The sequence below is a fragment of the Lithobates pipiens genome, unplaced genomic scaffold (assembly GCF_037356315.1).
Source record: "Lithobates pipiens isolate NorthernLeopardFrog02 unplaced genomic scaffold, aLitPip1_a1.2 Scaffold_25, whole genome shotgun sequence".
Lineage (NCBI taxonomy): Eukaryota > Metazoa > Chordata > Amphibia > Anura > Ranidae > Lithobates > Lithobates pipiens.
This window is the reverse complement of record NW_027507787.1, coordinates 370,688-382,783: the sequence shown is the minus strand read 5'-3', so window position 1 is coordinate 382,783 and position 12,096 is coordinate 370,688. Positions and strand designations below refer to the sequence as shown.

The 12,096-nt window shown below is 44.9% G+C and overlaps 1 protein-coding gene and 1 long non-coding RNA gene across 3 annotated transcripts in view; both read left to right on the top strand.

The window, feature by feature from the left end:
• Positions 1-12,096, top strand: part of LOC143930048 (mannose-binding protein C-like) — a 92,239-nt gene that overhangs the window by 15,550 nt on the left and 64,593 nt on the right. The gene's annotated exons all lie outside the window — the stretch shown is intronic.
• Positions 7,501-10,458, top strand: LOC143929850 (uncharacterized). Its single transcript, XR_013262603.1, has 2 exons — positions 7,501-9,841; positions 9,967-10,458. It is a non-coding gene; the product is annotated as an uncharacterized LOC143929850 (long non-coding RNA).

Below are 12,096 nucleotides of genomic sequence, written 5' to 3'. Positions count from 1 at the left end.
AAGTATCCCACGAGGGGACCGGGTAAAAGCAAACTTACGAACTCAGAGGAAGAAGAGTCATATAACAAACATCATTGAAATAACAACTATTACCAGAGGTGACTGTAGACGGTCAAGTTCCGCGAGACAAGTTTTACGTAAAGAAAGAAGAAGGAGAGGGAAAAAGAATTGGAAAAAAAAAAGAAAGGGGGAGGAATGAGAGAAAAAGAAAGAGGAGTAGGGACTCAATAGGGGAAAGAGGAAATACCAGAGGAGAGGGTAGAAAAGGTAAGAAGGAATGGGAATGGTCGGAAGGCCCACGTGAACCACGGACAGTATATTGTGCGCCCATTCTGGGCTAAGGAGCCATGAGACGGGTATCGAAATCTTTCGGTAGGTAATGGTCTACCCAAGGTTGCCATATTTTATTAAATAGTGGAATCCTATCTAGGATGTCTGCCTCTATCTTACCATGAATCATAGCCTGCGTGACTCTATGTTTTGCTTCGGATATATTCAGGGAAGGTGTCCTCCAGGCTTTCGCAATCGTTTGTTTAGCAGCAGTCGTTACTTGAAGAAAAAGTCGGTTTTGGGCGTTAGTAAAATCTTGGGGTAGCCAGTTCAGCAAGGCCATTGCTGGGTCAGGGTCTATGGGGTGTTGCATCAATACAGAAAGTATTTGGAAAATCGTGGACCAAAAATTTTTCACTATAGGACAAGTCCACCGTATGTGAACATGATTGCCCCGATCTTTGCAACCCCTAAAACAGTCAGGCGAGTAGTTAGGTACAAATTTAGAAATTCTAGAAGGGTCCAAATACCACCGCATCAAAACCTTATAGTTCGCTTCAGAGGCAACTACGTTCTGTGAGGAATTTTTAGTATTGGTCCATATATCGGTCCATGACTCTGTGTCGAGATTAATTGACAGATCTGCAGCCCACATAGCAGCGTAACGCGGGAGGTCTTCGGATACAGCGGAGAGACAGGTATAAAGACATGAGATAATGCCTGGGGCATGCGGATCAGAGGAGCATATGGATTCAAATGGGGACAGAGAGCTGAGGTTGGGACTGGGCTTGATGCATGCCTGGAAGAAGTGAACTATCTGAAGATAGTGAAAGCATTCTCTAGGGGGTATTTGGGCCTGGGTCTGCAGGTCAGGGAATGCTGTGAAGGAATTACCCGAAGACAGGTCACACACTCGGGTAAGGCATGCGCGGGACCAAGCCAAAAAGGCGCTTGGTTCCGTGTAGGCCGAATAAAAGTTCGGGTGACCCAAAAACGAGAGCAAGGGCAGGTGAGGAGATTGCAATTTAAAGGGGATGTTTACCATGCGCCATATTTTGAGGGAATGACAGGTAACGGGATTAGTAAGTAATTTATATGTCTGAGGGGGGGGAGCCAAAGTAAATTTAAAACGGATATGGTGAGCCTCAACTGCTTCCAAACTGACCCACAGTGGGATTTCAGAAGTAGCGTGGTAAAGGGCCATTTGAAAAAAGTTTTTATTATCAGAGAGCAAGGGTTACATACAGTATCCAAACAGTAAATCCTAAGATTCATAAATATATGATGCTAACAGGTATACAGTATACATTTATCAAATCCTGAGTTATACATGATATGTAAGGTATGGATATCAATTATACCCTCCCGGCATTAATTGCGAAGCAATAGTGCACCTTATGCCGTGTACACACGATCAGACTATCCGGCGGACTTGTTTCGGCGGACCAGAGTCTGCCAGACAATCCGCCCGTGTGTGGGCTCCGGCAAACTTTTTTTCCCCAAAAGTCTGGCGGACTTAGAAAGTAGTTTTGACTCAAAAATTGAGTCTGTCTGCTAGTCCGCTGGACTTTTGAAATCAACGGACTTTCACGCACGGAGAAAAGTCCGTTCATTTTGAACGCGGCTTCAGGTAGATGGGACTAGCGCAGGAGGTTAATGTCGCTGCCTCCATGGGCGAGATTGACACCTCGCTGGGCCCGTCACCTTGTAAGGACTTAAAGGGTAAGACCTATGTTGAAAAAACAGCGTGGGTATCCCCCCAAAGTCATTATCAGACCCTTATCCGAGCACGCAGCCAGGCTGGTCAGGAAAGGGGGTGGGGACGAGCGAGCGCCCCCCCTCCTGAGCCGTACCAGGCTGTGTGCCCTCAACATGGGGGGGTTGGCCCTTGTCCTCATCAACATGGGAACAAGGTGCTTTGGGGTGGGGAGGCCGTAGGGCCCCCTTCCCCAAAGCACCCCCCCATGTTGAGGGCACACTGCCTGGTACGGCTCAGGAAGGGGGCGCTCGCTCGTCCCCACCCCCTTTCCTGACCTGTCGGGTTGCGTGCTTGGATAAGGGTCTTATATGGACCTTGGGGGGACCCCCGCGCCGTTTTTTAGGCGTAGGGCTTCCCCTTTAAGTCCATACCAGGTGACGGGGCCAGCGACGTGTCAATCTTGCCGCCGAAGGCCGCGACATTGACTTCCTTCGCTAGTCCTGGCTACCTGGAGCCGCGTTCAAAATTAACAGACTTTCCTCCATGTGTGGGCAAGTCCGTTCATTTTCAAAAGTCCGGCGGACTACCGCCAAAAGTCCAGCGGACCTAGTCTGCCGGAAAAGTCCGGTTGTGTGTGGACAGGTCCGCTCGTTCGTAAAGTCCGGCGGAATTTCCGGCGGTTTGTCCGCCAGACTAAGTCTGCCAGATAGTCTGATCGTGTGTACGCGGCATTAGAGTCTGATAAGTACAATTTTTCCCTTTTACCCCCACCCCCCATTAAAGGCAACAACAAGCCTTAACCTCTAGGAAAAAACAACAACTCAAAAACAGCTTTAAACAAAATAAAGAAAACCCACTACCCCCCAGGTCCAGCAAGTGTGCAGTACTGTATTCTCAGCAAAGACATCACAAGACTTAACATCTCGGCTCAGTCATTCTCATAGTCCCTCAAATATAGACCTTCCCTCTAGTGTATCAATAGAATCCACCAATCAAAACCAAACCCTTAATTTTTTGGGAGCACCTCGGGCTTCATACATCATTTAATATAGCGGAATGTCCGTATTAACTTATTTTGCCCACATCTTTAGTGTAAAATTTTTTGTCTATATCCACCTTCTTGCTATGAGTTTGTGGAGTATAAGAAACAATTTAGTTGTACATCCTTCTCCTCATCTTCAACTCATAATAGACAGAGCAAGAGGGTACATACAGTTAGGTCCATATATATTTGCACACAGACACAATTTTAGATTTTTCAGGTATTTATCAAAACATATTCAAGCTCCAGTTATATAATGAATTTGGGTTTCATTTGAGGGTATGTACATCCAGCCACTCTCCCTCCTCACACAGACAGCCTGTGAGGAGGGAGAGATGAACTGCTGTGAGATCTCACAGCGGTTAGTGTAAAAAAAATAAAAAATAAAACAAGGAAAATAAGGTGCCCATCTGTCCCCACTGCCACCTGTCCCCTCTGCCCCCACTGCCACCTGTCAGTGCCATCTGCCCCCACTGCCACCTGTCATCAGTGCCATCTGTCATCAGTGCCATCTGTCCCCAGTGCATCTGTCCTCAGTGCCACCTGTCATCAGTGCCATCTGTCCCCAGTGCCATCTGTCCCCAGTGCCACCTGTCATCAGTGCCATCTGTCCCCAGTGCCACGTATAAGTGCCATCTGTCATCAGTGCCACCTGTCATCAGTGCCACATGTCATCAGTGCCACAGTCCCATCAGTGCCACATAGTGCCACCTGTCATCAGTGCCACGTGTCATCAGTGCCACATAGTGCCATCTGTCATCAGTACCATATCAGTGTCACGTGTCATCAGTGCCACATATTAGTGCCATCTGTCATCAGTGCCACATATCAGTGCCATCTGCCATCAGTGCCACCTGTCAGTGTCACGTGCCATCTGTTATCAGTGTCATCAATGCCAGGTATCAGTGTCAGCTGTCATCAGTGTCACGTGTCATCAGTGCCACGTATTGAAAAAATGACAACATCAAAAAGCTCACCATGCCTCTTGCTAAATACCTTGGAATGTCTACTTTCAAAAAAGAGGTCATTTGGGGGGTATTTTTACTTTCCTGGCTTGTTCGGGTCACAAGAAATGAGATGTGATCAATTTTGTGTGATTCGGATCACAGCTTGTGGACTCTCTAACTTTCACAAAGATCAAATAATATCCACTAATTTGGGTTATTTTTACCAAAGATATGTAGCAGTATAAATTGTGGCCAAAATTTATGAAGAAAAATTAATAATTTGAAAAATGTTATCACAGAAACAAAGAAAAATGTGTTTTTTTCAAAATTTTCAGTCTTTTTTCATTTATAGCGCAAAAAATAAAAAACCCAGAGGTGATCAAATACCACCAAAAGAAAGCTCTATTTGTGGGAAAAAAAGGACAAAAATTTAATTTGGGTACAGTGTTGCATGACTGAGTAATTGTCATTCAAAGTGTGAGAGCACCGAAAGCTGAAAATTAGTCTGGGCAGGAGGGGTGTTTAAGTGCACAGTAGGCAAGTGGTGAAAGTCTATAGGATCCTTCAGGTCTGGTATGGATTTTAAGGATAACTCCACTGCAATTTAAAAAAAAAAATGGTATGGAGTTCCCCCTAAAAATCCATAGCAGACCCTTTATCCGAGCACGCAACCTGACGAGAGCCCCCCCCCCCGAACCATACCAGGCCACATGCCGTCAACATTGGGAGGATGCTTTGGGGTCCCCCCAAAGCACCATGTCCCCATGTTGATGAGGACAAGGCCTCATCCCCAAGACTGCTATCCAGCGCATCCATCCTCTGTCTCCACCGGCAGAGACACTGCAGAGATCCCGGCAGCCTAACACTTCTTATATGAGGAGGGTGGGGCCACCTGTCACCCGACCCCGCCCCTCTGATGCAAGGGGAAAGCCCGGCTTCCTCAATGACGTGCGGGTGACCCCGCCCCCCTCTGATATAACAGAAACCTGCATTCATTTTAAATTTGACGCAGGGCTCCCCTTAATATGAATACCAGACCTAAAGGGCCTGGTAATTGAATTTGGGGGAACCCCACGCTTTTTTTTAAAATTTTGGTTCGGGATTCCCCTGTGGGGAAATTCCATGCCATTTTTATCAATGAACCCCACGTCATTTTTAAAAAAAAAATTGCCGCGGGGTTCCCCTTAATATCCATACCAGACCTAAAGGGCCTGGTAATTGAATTTGGGGGAACCCCACGCTTTTTTTAATTTATTTTTTCTGTTCAAATATTTTATTGACAACAATCAAGAATAAGTAACAGGCACAGTTACAGATATTATAGACGTAAAAGAACATTCCAGCAGAGCATTGGAGTAATAAAAAAGTCACGACCATGCATTGAAGTATAAGTTGTACCTCTGACTCCCTCGCAAAGTGAAACAAAAATCAACAAATAGCATCAGTGGGGGAGGTAAGTGATTGTGAAATTAAAAGCTATAACCAATACATAAAGCAGGGATACTCTGCCCAAGCAGTCCGGGCAACAGTAATGGGTACATAACGTGTATTATATGCCAACATAGGCAGAACAGTCAGTGAAAGAAGAGAGCAAAGCAGGTCGAGGGAAAGAATAGGGGAAAGAGTGAGGGGGGAACTAAAAGAAAAGGGGAATAGAGACTAGAGGGAAAGAAAAAGAGTGAACTAGCATAGTTGGGGAAGAAATAGAACTGGCCAGGCCGTCCACCAACTCCATGAAAAACGGAACAAAGGAAAAACGGAAAAACGGAAAAACGGAAAGCAGCCCTCCACTCCGAAAAATGGAATCATGGCTCCAGGAGGCGGCTATCAAAATCGGGAGGGAGAAAGTGATCTGCCCAGGGGCGCCAAATTTTAAGGTGTTGGGGGATCTTATCTAAAATTGTAGCTTCGATTTTACTGTGTATCATAGCCAAAGTGACTCTGTTTTTAACTTCCACAATATTCACAAAAGGGGACCTCCAGGCCTTCGCAATAGTCTGTTTGGCGGCAGTGGTGAGCTGGAGAAAAAGACGCAACTGTGCCCTAGTGAGATCGTGTGGGGGGAAATTGAGCAGTGCATGGGCTGGGTCTGAACCAAGGGTTATATTAAACAGGGTGGAGGCCATTTGGAAAATAAGTGCCCAAAAGTGTTCTACCACAGGGCATGTCCACCATATGTGAAGGTGGGTACCCCCTGCATCACATCCGCGAAAACAGTTAGGAGACGAGGTTGGAGTGTATTTAGTAATCCTAACGGGGACCAGGTACCACCTCATAAGGACTTTGTAACTGGCTTCTAGTGCCACCACATTCTGCAATGACATTTTAGTGGTTGACCATATCTCTGTCCAGTCCCCCGAGTCCCAATCCTTGGATAAATCTTTAGACCAAGCAGAGGCATAGGATGGTAACGGGGAGGGGGAAGAAATGAGATGCATATAGAGGCTAGAAAAAATACCCGGTGCATGGGGATCCGAGTCGCAGATAATCTCGAATATAGAAAGGTTGTTCGATACTCTGTGGGAACCCATAATTGTTTGAATAAAATGGGATATTTGAAGATATCTAAAACACTCCCGTGAAGGGATGTGGGTCTGCGTCTGAAGAACTGGGAAAGGCGTGATGGCGCCCTTAGAAATAAAATCACGTATTCGAATCAGGCCGGCCTGAGTCCAGGCCCGAAAGGAAACTGGATGAGAGAAGGCTGGGTAAAATAAAGGTTGACCTATCAACGAGAGTAAGGGCAAGTAGGTTTAATTTATTTTTTATCAATGACTTTCAATGACTGTTCTCTGTATTACGGGGAGCCGACAATTCATTATAGCCACGAGTGATATTAACCACTTAAGGATGGCCTCCTGCACATTAAGTTGGCAGAATGGCACGGCTGGGCACATCAACGTACAGGTACGTTGCTCTTTAAGTGCCCAGCCCCGTGGATGGCGTGCGCGCCGGCGGAGGCATGCATTCGCGACCCAGTCCTGAGCTCCGTGACCGTGGCCGCGGGACCCGCGATCGGGTCACAGAGCTGAAGAACGAGGAGAGGTATGTGTAAACAAACCTCTCCCCGTGCTTCCTAGTGTGGCTATCACTGATCGTCTGTTCCCTGTTATAGGGAAAGACGATCAGTGACATCACGTGCCAACCCACGCCCCCAACAGTAAAAAAATACACACGACACATAACCCCTCCCTGCCCCTTAGTGGTTAACTCCTTCACTGCTAGTGTCATTTACACAGGAATCAGAGCATTCAGCACTGATTGCTGAATGACAATGGTCCCAAAAATGTCCGATATGTCCGCCATAATGTCGCAGTCACAATAAAAATCACTGATCGCCGCAATTACTAGTAAAAAAATGAATTATAAAAATGCTATAAAACTATCCCCTATTTTGTAAACGCTATAACTTTTGCGCAAACCAATCAATAATCGCTAATTGCATTTTTTTTTACCAAAAATATGTAGAAGAATACGTGACGATCTAAATTGAGGAAAAAAAGTTTTTTATATATATATTTTTGGGGAAATTTATTATAGCAAAAAGTAAAAAATATAGAATTTTTTTCAAAATTGTCGCTCTATTTTTGTTTATAGCGCAAAAAATAAAAACCGCAGAGGTGATCAAATACCACCAAAAGAAAGCTCTATTTGTGGGAAAAAAAGGACGCCAATTTTTTTTGGGAGCCATGTCGCACGACCGTGCAATTGTCAGTTAAAGCGACCAGAAAATGCTTGAAGCAGGCCTTTCAATGAGCTAAGGCCAAAAATAGACGGGAACTTATCCATCATCCCCAATCTAAACAAAATCGCACCGCTCCAATTAGAATTATAACAAAATTTTCCAATCAACACAAAAGTTTACGAAATATAATATAACGGTATTGGCATGTTTTAAAAATGTACCCCACTATTGGTCCCTTTGTCTCAGATCAACCTTCATTTACATTCAGAAGGGCCAAATCGATTGGTGACAGTCTTGTGTCCAGTGAATATATGGGTGGAGGGGGCAAACAAGATCCGTGTAAATGCATGGGAACTTTTAGGTGTGGGGGCTGCCCTTATTGTCAATTTATGAATATCAATTCCAACATTAGACTTCCAAATGGTGAAAAATACAAACCTCGACACTATGCGAACTGCAAGACGATTGGTGTTGTATATCTCTCAGTGTGTGAATGCTCATGCTATTATGTGGGCAAGACCAACCAAGAATTCTGGAGACAAGCTTACCGGCACATTGCTGCAATGAAATCTTGCAACCCAGATTTACCCCTTGGCAGGCACGTAACTATGATCCATGCTGGAGTTTTTCCACGAATTTCATTTTTGATTCTGAATCGCATACACTCAGGGCTAAGTGGGGGCGATTGGAATAAAATCCTCTTGCAGGCTGAACAGAGATGGATTTATCGCCTCCAGGCCACAAAACCCCCTGGCCTCAATGACGTGATCTCATTCCACCCCTTTCTTGAGGGGTTTACCTCTGGGGGGTTGGAGTGGGACTGTGTTGAGGCCAACATGTCACAATTTTGTTAGGCGCAGCTTATGATCGTCTGAATGACGGGGCTGGTTGACCAGTTGGTTTGCTCTGTATATATCCCTTTGAAAGGCTTGAGAACAGGCAGGTGTCTCTGCAACAATATGGTGGCAGTTTTCCATTAGATATCTCCACACAACTTAATTGTATGAACAGTGTGGAAATTGATGGGTCTATGATGGTCTTATGCACTTTATGTGATGTTCCAAGTTTGATGCATTGATCTCTACTGTTTTTCATATTTATATATTGTCAGAGTTGTATTTTATGATGACATGTAACGTTAATATAAATATTATTTGATTCTTTTATAAACAAATTCCCTTTTTTTTTTCTCTACTCCCCTGCATTGTTCCTCTCCCCCAACCCTGGTGAAGTGGTCTCTGCCCTCCGGGATCTTGTTTTGCTGCCGATATGTGGACGAATGTATGGGCACTTTGATCATCACTTCCTGGGCTGTGCTCTCGGTGCACAGGGGACACGGGGTCACTGTTTGCTTTGAACCCTTGTGGCCTCTATATTTTTGATCATCCGGGCTGGAGATTTGTTATTTCCTGTTGCCCGGGTGACCGGCGCACAGCGAGCAATCGACGCGGACGCCGGCCACCTCTCTCCCTTAACCACGCCCCCTCCAGAGGGTTGGCGTTATGACGCCATTATTATCATCAGGCGTCTCATGGTGGGGATGAAGTTGGGGGCGGGCCTGTGCGCCAATGGCTCGCGGGGCGTGTCCCCTCCCTCCCTCTAACTCTGTCCATCCCTCCCTTCTCCCAGCTGTTACTGATCTAACGATCAGCCGCTGGGCTTAAAGGGAATACACGCTTGTCCAGTCTCATGCTGGTGTGTGCATCAGACAGACAGCGTGGCTTCAGCTCTCAATATACAGGTATACAGTCCACTCTCTCCTTGTGCTAGTTGCTTTGGAACTATCAGGGAGAAATTTGATTATATGGTCCATATACACTGACCCTATATAAGGACATGGATATAGTGGGAAATCCCTGCAATATTATAATCATATATACCATTGTTGTACTATGATGGAGATTTTTTCAGGACTCTATTTTCCAATATATGTTTTTTTATGCTTTCCCCTGCACTGACCCTATACAGGGACATGGCTATAGTGGGAAATCCCTACAATATTAAATCATATATCAATGTTGTACTATCATGGGGATTTTTTCTGGACTCTATTTTCTAATATATGTCTCTTTACGTTTTCCCTTGTGTTCCTTCCTCTCTCTGTATTTGTTAGTTTTGTGAACACCTCTGGAGACCATTATCTCTACTTTTGGGATGGATGGCTGAATCCAGCACCTTTGTGTGAGGAATTTTGATAGGTATGGCATTCGGGTATAACCATTTATGTAGTCACATGGCTGACAAGTCTGGATTGGTAACTTTTCCAATCAGGTTTTATGTCTCTGATGGGCTGTGTTTTGATTTTTTTTCTCCTTGACCATAGAACCGCCTGACCATACCACAAATATCTGCAGGGTGGGATTCGCGCCCCTTGAGTACAGTTTGTTTTGGCTGTTTTTATTGTGCACCTCCGGCCGCCATCGGTGGGTCGCGGTCTGGGTACTGTTCCGCAGACATCTCTCCACCAGGTTTTAGCAATTTGGATGCCCTATGAATAGCGACGCACAACAATATCTGAATTAGAATATTGTTTATGTATTGCTACCTATGGTGTTTTTCTTTTTTGTAATGTCCATATATGGGAATGTAATGCATCAGGAGCCCCTGAGGAAAAGGTTTAATATTTTTAAACAACCTTGAAAAGCGTTGGGCCTTTGTTAGTTTCAGCATTGTTCTGTGATCGACAACGTGGGTGCTTTCAACCCCATTATGTTGCTCTAGAAACACTGGAATTTGTTGTACTCTCTATTAATCATTGTGCATCCGCATATGTATATTGTTTTGTACTATGTAATAAAAATTATTTTTTAACTTCTTTTTGTTAATAATTTTTGAGACTACTGCCTAAAACTAAAGTCCCAACCAAGGAAAAAATTGGTTTTGTGTCTAATGTATTAGGGATGTGGACAGTCAGTCTCTTTCCACACAGTTTTATGCACGTCTATTCTTTGGCTGCAAATTGGTCCGGGGCTTAAGTGGTTAAATGACTTTTTTCCTGCAGAAATGACACTTTTTGCAGGGACAGTTCTAAGCACGGGAACCATGCGCCCTTTTACAGGCATACTATACACACACCCCCAGGTATGAAATTTAAAGGAATATTACACTTTTGTTTAACTTTAAGCATTATTAAAATCACTGGTCCTGAAAAACATCTGTTTTTAAAACTTTATTTGCATTGATAAATGTCCCCTGGGGCAGGACCAGGTCCCCAAACACTTTTTATGACAATAACTTGCATATAAGCCTTTAAAATTAGCACTTTAGATTTCTCCCATAGACTTGTACAGGGTGTTCTGCGGCTTTTTGAATTTGTCACGAACACCCCAAATTGTTTGCTGTTCGGTGAACAGGCGAACAGGCAATGTTCGAGTTGAACATGAGTTTGACTCGAACTCGAAGCTCATCCCTACTCAGCAACATAAAAAGGCCTGGACGTCCACGGAAGACAACAGTGGTGGATGATCGCAGGATCCTCTCTATGGTAAAGAAGAACCCATTCATTACATCCGGACAAGTGAAAGTAGACCTTCACAAATTTTTTTCAGCTTTGCATCTATTAAATCTTCTGCCCTTGCTGTTTTAACTTTGTTTGATAGTTAAGAATTTTTTCAAGGGGCAACAGTCAACCTATTTACATATCATCATCGATGAGGAGCAGCCTCTTCTGGTGACTTCAGTGCAAAACCTGCTCAATTGCCACTCCGTTGCCCCATCTCATGGATTAAGGTCATGACCAATGCCAGCGGTACTGGTTGGGGAGCTCTCTGCAGTTCAGATCTTGCTCAAGGCAAGTTGGGTACGCGTCTTCTCAATCTGGGCTAGAATGTCCTGGAACTTCAGGCAGCCTAGTGTGCCCTTCAGTCCTTCTCCCAATTCCCGAAGAGAAAGTCAGTATTATTAAGAATGGACGACACAACGGCGATCTCCTTTGTGAAGAGTCATAGGTGTACTCGAAGCCCCACACTATTCAGGGAGGTCAAGCCCATCATGTCTTGGGCCCAGAAGTGCCTGGCTGGCAATTCAATGGCCTACATCCCCAGAGTCCAGAATGTCTGAGCAGATTCCCTGTCGGTTAGACACTAAAAATCCACTAAAGTTCATCCTCTGGTTGTAGGCGAAATTCTGAAGGTATACCTACTTCCTCCCTTTTAGACACTCTGTCTACCTGTTCGTCCTGCACTTTGTCAGTAACAAATGGAATCGAGCTTCAACCAGAACAACTGCGGCCTGGATCGTCCAGTTCATCCATCAGCCTTTTAGAACTAGGGGCCTGGCTCCTCTGGAGGTAGTTACAGCACGTTCCACCAGGGGTATAGCAGCTTCATGGGCAGCAGCCTGGGACGTGGCACCAGACCTGATCTGCAAAGCCTCATTATTATTATTATTATTATTCAGGATTTATATAGCGCCAACAGTTTGCGCAGCGCTTTACAATATGAGGGCAGACAGT